Source organism: Ictidomys tridecemlineatus, chromosome 6, assembly GCF_052094955.1.
Source record: "Ictidomys tridecemlineatus isolate mIctTri1 chromosome 6, mIctTri1.hap1, whole genome shotgun sequence".
In the NCBI taxonomy this organism is placed as follows: Eukaryota; Metazoa; Chordata; class Mammalia; order Rodentia; family Sciuridae; genus Ictidomys; species Ictidomys tridecemlineatus.
In genome coordinates, this window is record NC_135482.1 from 265,261 (window position 1) to 274,124 (window position 8,864).

The 8,864-nt window shown below is 47.5% G+C and overlaps 1 long non-coding RNA gene across 1 annotated transcript; it reads right to left on the minus strand.

Annotated features, from left to right (window-relative positions):
• Nucleotides 1–6,865: 6,865 nt before the first annotated feature.
• LOC120886820 (uncharacterized) lies at nt 6,866–8,829 on the minus strand. The gene is made up of 3 exons (XR_013440102.1): nt 8,758–8,829; nt 8,200–8,393; nt 6,866–7,145 (listed from the first exon to the last, which is right to left on the minus strand). It is a non-coding gene; the product is annotated as an uncharacterized LOC120886820 (long non-coding RNA).
• Nucleotides 8,830–8,864: the final 35 nt, after the last annotated feature.

The window sequence follows — 8,864 nt, forward strand, 5'->3', positions numbered from 1 at the left end:
GCCCTGTCTCAAAAAATAAAATGGGCTGGAGATGTAGCTCAGTGGTAAAGCACTCCCAGGTTTAGTCCTTTGTGTCAAAAAATAAATTAATTTGATAAAAAGGGCTGGGTGTAGCTCAGTGGTGGAGCGCCGCTGGTTGTTCAGTCCCAGAACCACGGTGCTTCCACTGTGATGTGTCTGTGGGTACCGTTCTGTGGAGTGCGGCCCACTCGGGCAGCCATCTGCTCGTGCCCAGCTCACATTTCCCCCTGTGGCCATTGCCCATCCCCTCTCCCAGCCCTTCCTGCCCTGTCCCACTTTCTGTCAGCATGGATCTGACTATTCTAGGTCTCTCTAAGCACCATCCTTTGAAGGACTTTCCTTTCTCACTGAATTGCCTCTGGCACCTTTGTTGAAAGTCGGTTGACCACATATGTGTTGTCTATTTCTGGATTCCCTATTCTTTTCTGTTGATCTAAATTTATATACTTCCTTTATTATCACCCTGTTTAATTTCTGAAACTTTATAGTAAGTTTTCCAATCAGATAGTATGAGTCCAACCACTTTGTTCTTTTTAAATTTTGTTGACTATTCTAGGTCATTTTTATTTCTTAAAAATCTTAGAATAAGCTTGTCAATTTTTACCAAAATAAAAACTTTTGGGGAATTGGACATTGTTTTAAATCATAAAAATATTTATAAGTGTGAACATCTTAGCCACACTATATCACCCAATTGAGCGTGGTATATTGCCTCATTTATTTTGGTCCAGTTTATCTCAGCAAAGCTTAATAGCTTTCAGTGTACAGTTCTGACACATTTTTGTCTAGTTTAGTCCTAAGATTTTTAACTTCACATATTTATTGTAAATGAAATTTCATTTAACTTTTATTTTTCCAATTGTTGCTAACAAAGAAACAACTGTGTGTATGTGTGTGTGTGTGTATGTGTGTGTGTGTGTGTGTGTGTGTACACACACACAGTAGCCGGTGACCTTTCAGATTGTGCCAAGGGGCTGGGGTGTAGCTCAGTGACAAAGCACTTGCCTGGCATGCCTGAGGCCCTGGGTCCAATCCCCACCAAAATACAAACAAACAAATAAATAAAATGTGCTGAGTTATAATACAGTATATATACACACATGCTTGCATAAATTCCTTGGAATTTTCCATGTAATCAGGTTGTCAGCAAATAGAGATGAATTTTTATGCTTCTTGTTTCTTCTTATCGTATTGCATAAAAGTGATAAAAGCTGGGGCTGAGGATGTGGCTCAAGCGGTAGCGCGCTCGCCTGGCATGCGTGCGGCCCGGGTTCGATCCTCAGCACCACATACCAACAAAGATGTTGTGTCCACTGAGAACTAAAAAATAAATATTAAAAATTCTCTCTCTCTCTCTCACTCTCTCTCCTCTCTCACTCTCTCTCCTCTCTCACTCTCTCTTTAAAAAACAAAAAGTGATAAAAGCAAGAGCAACCTAGACAATATAGTGAGACCCCATCCATACACAAATTGTTAGGGTTCATGGATGAGTGTTGAAAACATCACCCAACATAGAATAAGCCAGAAGAAAGGGGCACATGTTATAGGATAGCATTTATGCAGAGTGTCACAGAGACCACAGGACCGAGGTGAGAGGGCCAGAGCAGAGCTGGAGCAGGGAGATAGGCCCAGAGACTCAGATGAGGAAGAGCTCTGGGAATGGATCGCGATGCCACTGAGAATATACTTGATGAAATTTTAAAGTGTGGAATTAAAAAGTGATTTAAAACTCTTAAATACATTAGACCTTCTCCTTCTAGCTTCTATAAAATGTTCTCATCTTCCAGTCTGACTATTCTGTATTCTGGATCATTTCTTCAGAACCATCTTCCAATTGAATAATTCTTAGCTGTGACTGATCTGCTGTTGAACCTGCCCATTGACATTTTACTTATTTATTGTTCACAATAGCCAAAAAAATGGAATCAGCAGTCCATCAACATATGAATAAATAAATAAAGTGTGGCATATATACACAATAGAATGATATTCCGCCTTTTAAAAGAAGGCTGGCATGGTGTTGCACACCTGTAATCCTAGGGATTCAGAAGGCTGAGGCAGGAGGATCCTAAATTCAAGGCTATTCTGGGCAACTTAGCGAGATCCTGTTTCAAAATAAAAAATGAAAAGAGCTGGGCTATAGCTCAAAGGTAGAGTACTCCTGGGTTCAATCCCCAGTACTACAAAAATAAATAGATAAAAATAAAAACTATTTTCCAGGAAGAAAAAAAAAAGAAATTTTAATTATTGATTGTCGAATTCCCAGCGACAAAAACACTCGGTCACTCCAGGGGAACTGGGCTGCACGAAATAACCACACCAGAGACGGAGACACCTTTTTCCCTGGGGTCCTGTGATGGCGCCTCTGACCTTAGGGGTCCACAGAAAGCACAGGCAAGCAGGAGGGTGTGCTGGCCCCTTTTACTGAGAAGTCATTCAAATGAGGCCAGGGGTCAGGTTTCAAGGGGCTGAGTCCAGCTTCATGAAGTCTGCTCTCAGCAGTTGACTGACATCTAGGAAGGCCACACTCAAAGGCAGAGTAAGAGAAGGGGACAGACACACAGAGGGCATTTCCATGGAACATTCTATCTCAAATAGGGTAAAGGGATAATATCACAAAGGAACAGGTGAGCGTAGCTCGGTCCATGGGCTACAGGAAGGCATGCCTACGCATGAAGTCACATTCTGCTACTTTGAGGATCGGGGCAGCGTCCAGGCCACTACAAAAGTGACAGACAGAACCTCTTCCAATCACATGAAGGAAAATGTTTATTATGTTTTTAATCAGCATTTCCAGCTGTTTTGCAATAGAGGCATTTTAGATTACATTATTGAAATCTCTTCCTAGTCAGCCACGGCAGTCAGAATGCGACAGCCTCCCAAACTGATTGATTTTTTCATTTCTGGAGCTGTGTTTTGTTCATTTTCAAGTCTCTTGGATTTGTTTTTTTCTTATCCTTTCGGATAGTTTCTCTTTCCCTTCTCATGTTTTCTAATTACACCCTTACACCCTTTATCTAATTAGCAGTTTAAGCATACTTACATGTTTTGTGATTTTAGATTGTGATCTCATATCTGGCTAATCTTCATCTGTGGGAACTTGCAGGAGTCAAAATGAGGGTGCACACCTTTAGAGATGACTGGTATTTTTGCTCTGGCCAAGTGCCCCTGTGCTCTGGATCTACAGCCAACTCAGCTCAATTCCAAACCACCTAGGGAGTTTATATTTAAATTCTACACCCATTTGAAGGAAGTTTATAGCTATACATTCTCAGAGAAGATTTGATTTACTTTTGGTGATGAGGTCATTACAAACATCATGGATTTCTCCTTCATGGAAAGCAGATATTTTTTTTTCTGTAGTCTTTCTGGACTTCAAAAGTCCTGATTTTATATAAGATTTTTATTTCCAACTTATTATATTGCATGTGCCCAAATCCATGTCTCTTTCTTTCTTTAAGTTCCAGGTATTAAGAATGTTCAAGATTTCATACTCATTTACCCTATTGGTTTCAACTTCCTCTTTATTTTGTGTCTCCAGGGATATATCCCTTGTTTTCTTTGAAGTTCAACTATGCGTATAAAGGAATGTTTATTATATTTCAAATCAGCATTTCCAGATGTTTTGCAATTTTACATTATTGAAAATCTTCTTTTCTTAGTCAGCCACAGAAGTCAATATGCATAATGTTTAATAATTTTCGGGCTGGGATTGTGGCTCAGTGATAGAGCGCTTGTCTCACATGCGTGAGGCACTGGGTTTGATCCTCAGCACCACAAAAATAATAAAATAAAGTATTGTGCCCATCTACAAATTAAAAAAATGTTTAATCATTTTTGGTCAAACAGATAATAAACAGATTCATAAATGAACAGGACACTCTGCTTTATTTATTCATCTATTTATGCAGGGGATGGAACCCAGGTGTTTGAGTATGCTAGGCAAGTGCTCTACTACTGAGCTACATATGCATTTTAAAAATTTTATTATGCACAAACTCTGGCCAACTGCTCAAAACAATCAATCAAACAATATATGAGACAACCAGGAAATTAACGCAGGATAGATTCCCATACCCACTGTGTTCATTGTCAAATCAAAATCTGCCTCTCACCTGTCCTCCAAAACCCCTCTGGCCAGCAGCCCCTTTGCTTGAAGCATCCCCTCCCCTAGCCATCCTGGCCAAGGCTGCTCCTCCCTCAGGCAAGGCTGAGGGAAGACCAAATGGCCTTGGGTGTTTCCGCCAGGTCTGTCCCTAGACAGAGGGCTTCTGGTCCAGGAATGACTCATATCCAGGAATTGCAAAAGGAACTCCAGTCCCCTGCATTGTGACCAAGTCAGGACACATTCCTGAGATCCAAGGTTTTGCACCCTACTTCCACCACCCCACCCTATGCTGCCTTCTGCTTTTGTCCTAGACAAAGGGCCAGTGAAGAGGTTTCTGATGCCACAACACTCCGCTTGCCCATCACAGCAACCCCGTCCCAACACAGTCTCTTTATCCTGCTTCTTGGAGGCAGCACCTCTATCTCTGCCCTACACTAGCTGGCCTCCCCAGAGCTTCTCAAGGGTGTCTCCTTCCACAGTTCACCCCATTAATACCTTGGGGAGGTTGGGACAGTTAAGGAACAGCTGGGCAGGCAAAGCACAGAGAATACCTGCCTCCTTTAACCTTTGGGTGCCTTTTTCCTCCATTAAACCCAGGAGTGTCTAATATTTCACCTTCATTCCCACATCCTTGGTGAACTCTAGTTTTAATTACCAGAATATAAACAATCCCCTTCCAGGCATTCCACCTATGGTTCCAATCCAAAACCTGTGTTCATTGCCTCAGGCTGGCCTGGTCCCCAGGACTGGATAATCTGAACAAGAGTTGCAAAATGATACAACTGCTTCTGTGTCCAAGTCTTCTCTTCCCAGACTTACTTTAAATAGCCCCTGCCCTGTCTTGGAGGACTGGAAGGTGACCAGTTCAGGGTTCACATCACAGTGCCTGAATTCCTCAGGCCCTTGGACCTGGGCAGGGTTCCATGCTTCTGGCACCCTGCACAGGACGGCAGCTGCTTCTCAGCCCATCCCAGCCAGACCTGCTCTGGGTTCTGCACTGCAGGTTCCTGGTGGCAGTAAGTGCCAGCTCTAGTGTCCCTATCTATATCCACTTTGGGGCCTGGATCTGCTGGAGAGGTCCTCCTCATGAGCTCTGTCTAGTTCCTTCAAAGCACTGGAAAATAACCTGGTTTGGGCAGAACAAGCATTCTTAATAAAATGCTAACAAAATTTTCTGTAATTTTATGAATTTATAATGTTGGTAAGACTTGTTCTTGGGAACTAATCACTGCCTAGCTGGCTGTCAGCTACAGGTCCAGTCATGGGCAACCAGAGGTTATTTCTGTACCTAATCTGATTCTTGTTCTTGAGTGAATCTTTGAAGGGGGTCTCTCAGGGCTTTTCTCTTTCATTGGGATTATAACAAAACCTAGCCCCTGCTTCTCAAAACTCAACAGTTGGTTTCACAGGTTCCAGGCCATGTCCCCACCTTTCCACCCACCACCACTGTCACCAGCACAGTCTCCATCAGGCCTCAGTGCTGGGCCAGAATGCTCCCTCCTTGGAGAACCACCCTGGCTCTAGATTCTTGCCACCCTGCACAGCACACCCAGGTCCTGTCAGTAACATCAGGGAGCAGGCCCATGGGCGTGGGAGAAGTGGAAGAGTCAGCTGGCACAACTGTTCCCACTTGTGCAGCTCCTCCACCCCACCCTCCCATGCAGAGGCCTCTCATCCCCCTCGTCCAAGGCGCAGAAAGAAGAGACCTGCTACTCACTGCAATGCCTCTCTCCTAACTGTGGGCGTTTGTCCCAAATTAGCGATGCCCCAGGTGTCCAGAGCTACTTCCCAAACCCCAGCAGGCTGCCTCCAATTGGGGCTTTGTCAATGCAGAAAAATAACTCACATCTCCAAAATACAGGACAGCCTGCAGAGCTTGGCTTTGAACAAACTGAGCTGACAGCAAGCACAGCCTCCCCAACCCGCCCCAATGGCAGGCTTGAGGTCAGGGCTGGGCAAAGCAGCCATCATGTGGGCACACGGGTGAGTACCACTATTTGCATAACACAGTCCCTTCCAGGAGTGATGGGCAGGTCCTGGGTAGTTCCCAGCTTGCAGTTGGACAAAAAGAAAGTGCTTTTGGTTGATTTAAAAAAAAAAAAAATTCACAGCACCAATTCACTGAGAGAGCTCCAATTACAGGTTCAAAGATTTCTGGGTCACAGAGGAGCAGTGTCCTGGATCCAGACTGAAGCACCAGCAGTGCCCACTCCACCTCTTGCACAGGCCCAGAAACCACGCTGCACTGGGACACCAAGGGGATCACTTGCCAGATGTCCCCAGAGACAGCAGCAGCCTGTGGCCCAACCCTTTCCCCGTCACACCCTGGGAGTTCCTGCCCTTCCACTTTCCCTCCACACTGCCTGTTTTAATCAGCTTTTCATTGCTTTGACCCAAATACCTGACAAAATGACTTGGAGGAGGAAAGATTTATCTTGGCTCACAATTTCAGTCCATGGTTGGGCCAAAGGCAGAACCCTCATAGTGGAAGAGCACCTGGTAAAGCAAAATTTCTTGCCTTGGCTGGGGGGGACAGTCCCAAGAACATGTCCCCAAGGATCTTCAACCAGGTCCCACCTCCCACAGATGCCACCTTCTTTGAGTCCCAGCTATTAGTGGATTAATCCAATAACAAGGCTGACACCAAAAGCTCAATCCTCGTCCACAATGCTGGACACCGTTTTGAGGAAAAGGAAAAAGTTTTATTTTTTTTTTTCAAATAAAAAAAAGTTTCAATTTTTTTAAATTGTTTTTATTTTTATTTTTTTTATTTTTAAGAACACAGAGGGGTCTCCTGTCCCAGATGCTGTAACTCTCACTGCCAGGAAATGGTGGGCTATTAAAGAGGGGATGGGAAAAGTAAGCTCCAGGTGTGCCCTTCAGGATGTCATTCACATGGGCCTTGGAGACTTGCTCTCAGATCCTCTGTGCCAGCCTGAAGTCTGGATCCCTCCATTTCTGTGGTCAGTGAGCTGAAGAATAGGAAACTCAGCCTAGGACGGGAAGGCTAACTTGCCTTCCCGAGTTGGAGGGAGAAGAGGAAGGAAAAAAATGTCAGTTTTAAAATACACGGGGGGTGGGGTGGGTACTGGGGTTATGGCTCAGCAGCAGTTCAGCAGCACAAAGGGCACCTTATACAAGTTGGCACCTTCACAGCCAATCACTTCCCAAAAGCCACCTTAGAAGACCACTGCATAGGACACCCATCCCTCAGCACACACAGCCCTAGAGGGGCAGGGACTACACTACCTCCAGGTGTTAAGAGAGACTGAGTAAGCACCCATCTTGCCACCTCCGAAACAGTTAAACAGGAGGCTGAAAAGGTGAAGTCCTCAGCAATTCAGGGAGGGACACCTTCCAGACAGGATCCTCCAGAGGTGAACCCTCAGTCAGAGGAGGAAAGGACCCCACACAGTACTCCTACCTCTAGCACCACACACACCTGGACCCCAAACCCACCTGGACCCCGCACACCTAGAACACCAAATCCACTTGGAACACAACACACCTGGAATGCCACGCACACACCTGGACCACACAACACACCTGGAATGCCACACACACACCTGGAACACCATACACACACCATTCAAGGACCACAGACACACCTCAAACTCCACACACACCCCTCAAGCACCCAACACCTGGAGCACCACACAACTTGAACACCACCCACACACCTCATATACCATACACACACCATTCAAGCACCACACAACCTGAACACCACCCACACACCTCAAACACCACACATACAACCCCTCCAGCAATACACACACTTCAAGCATCTCTCATACACCTCAAACTCCACACACGCACCTCAAGTACCACACAGAACACCCGAATCACCATACACACCCTGAACACCACACACCTCAAGCCCCACTCACACCTAAACCACACACCTCGCCCACCACACACATCCCATGCACCACGCACACACATACCTCGAGCACCATGCACACCCCAAGCACTATACACACCTCGAATACAACACACTCCTCACGACCCACAAACACACCTCCATCACCACACACGCCTGAAACAAAACAACTCAAGCACCCACATACCTAGAACGCCACGCACCCACCTCCAGAACCAGACCCGGGCTGGGGCTGGGCCCGGGGTGCAGCGCTCTCCAGCGCGCGGGGGGCCACACAGGAACAGATCAACCCAACAGCGTGTTGTGTCCATGACAACCACAGCGACGCGTCTCACACCTCAGACAACACCTGCACGCGCGAACCTCGGGTAGCACGACCACCTGGAACGCCACACAGGGGCGCGCAGGCGGGAGCAGCCAGGCCCCAGAGAACGGGCTCAGGGTTGGCCACGGCGCCCCAGCGGCTGAGGGTCTTCCCACCCGCGCGGCCGCACGGCGCGCCCCGACTCCCGGGAGAGACCCGGGTCGGGGCAGCCCAGGCCGGCACCAGCACTCCGGCCGGACCCGGGAGCGCGCCCACGCCCCGCCGCCGCCGCCCGACCCTGCCTCATCACTGCCGCCCCGCCCACCTGGCTGGACCCTCGGCCGCGCCCCACCCCGGCCCCGTCCTTTCCCCCAGGATTCCCCCAACACTCGGTCGTGGACGGCTCCCCGCCAGGCCCCCGCCCCTTCCCCAGTCCCCCACCGGCTCGGCCCTCCGTCGGTCCCCGCCACCGCTCCGCACCGGGAAGCGGGTCTGAGTTCCACCCACCTCCAGGCCCCGCCCACCGGCACCCGGCCCCGCCCACCGGC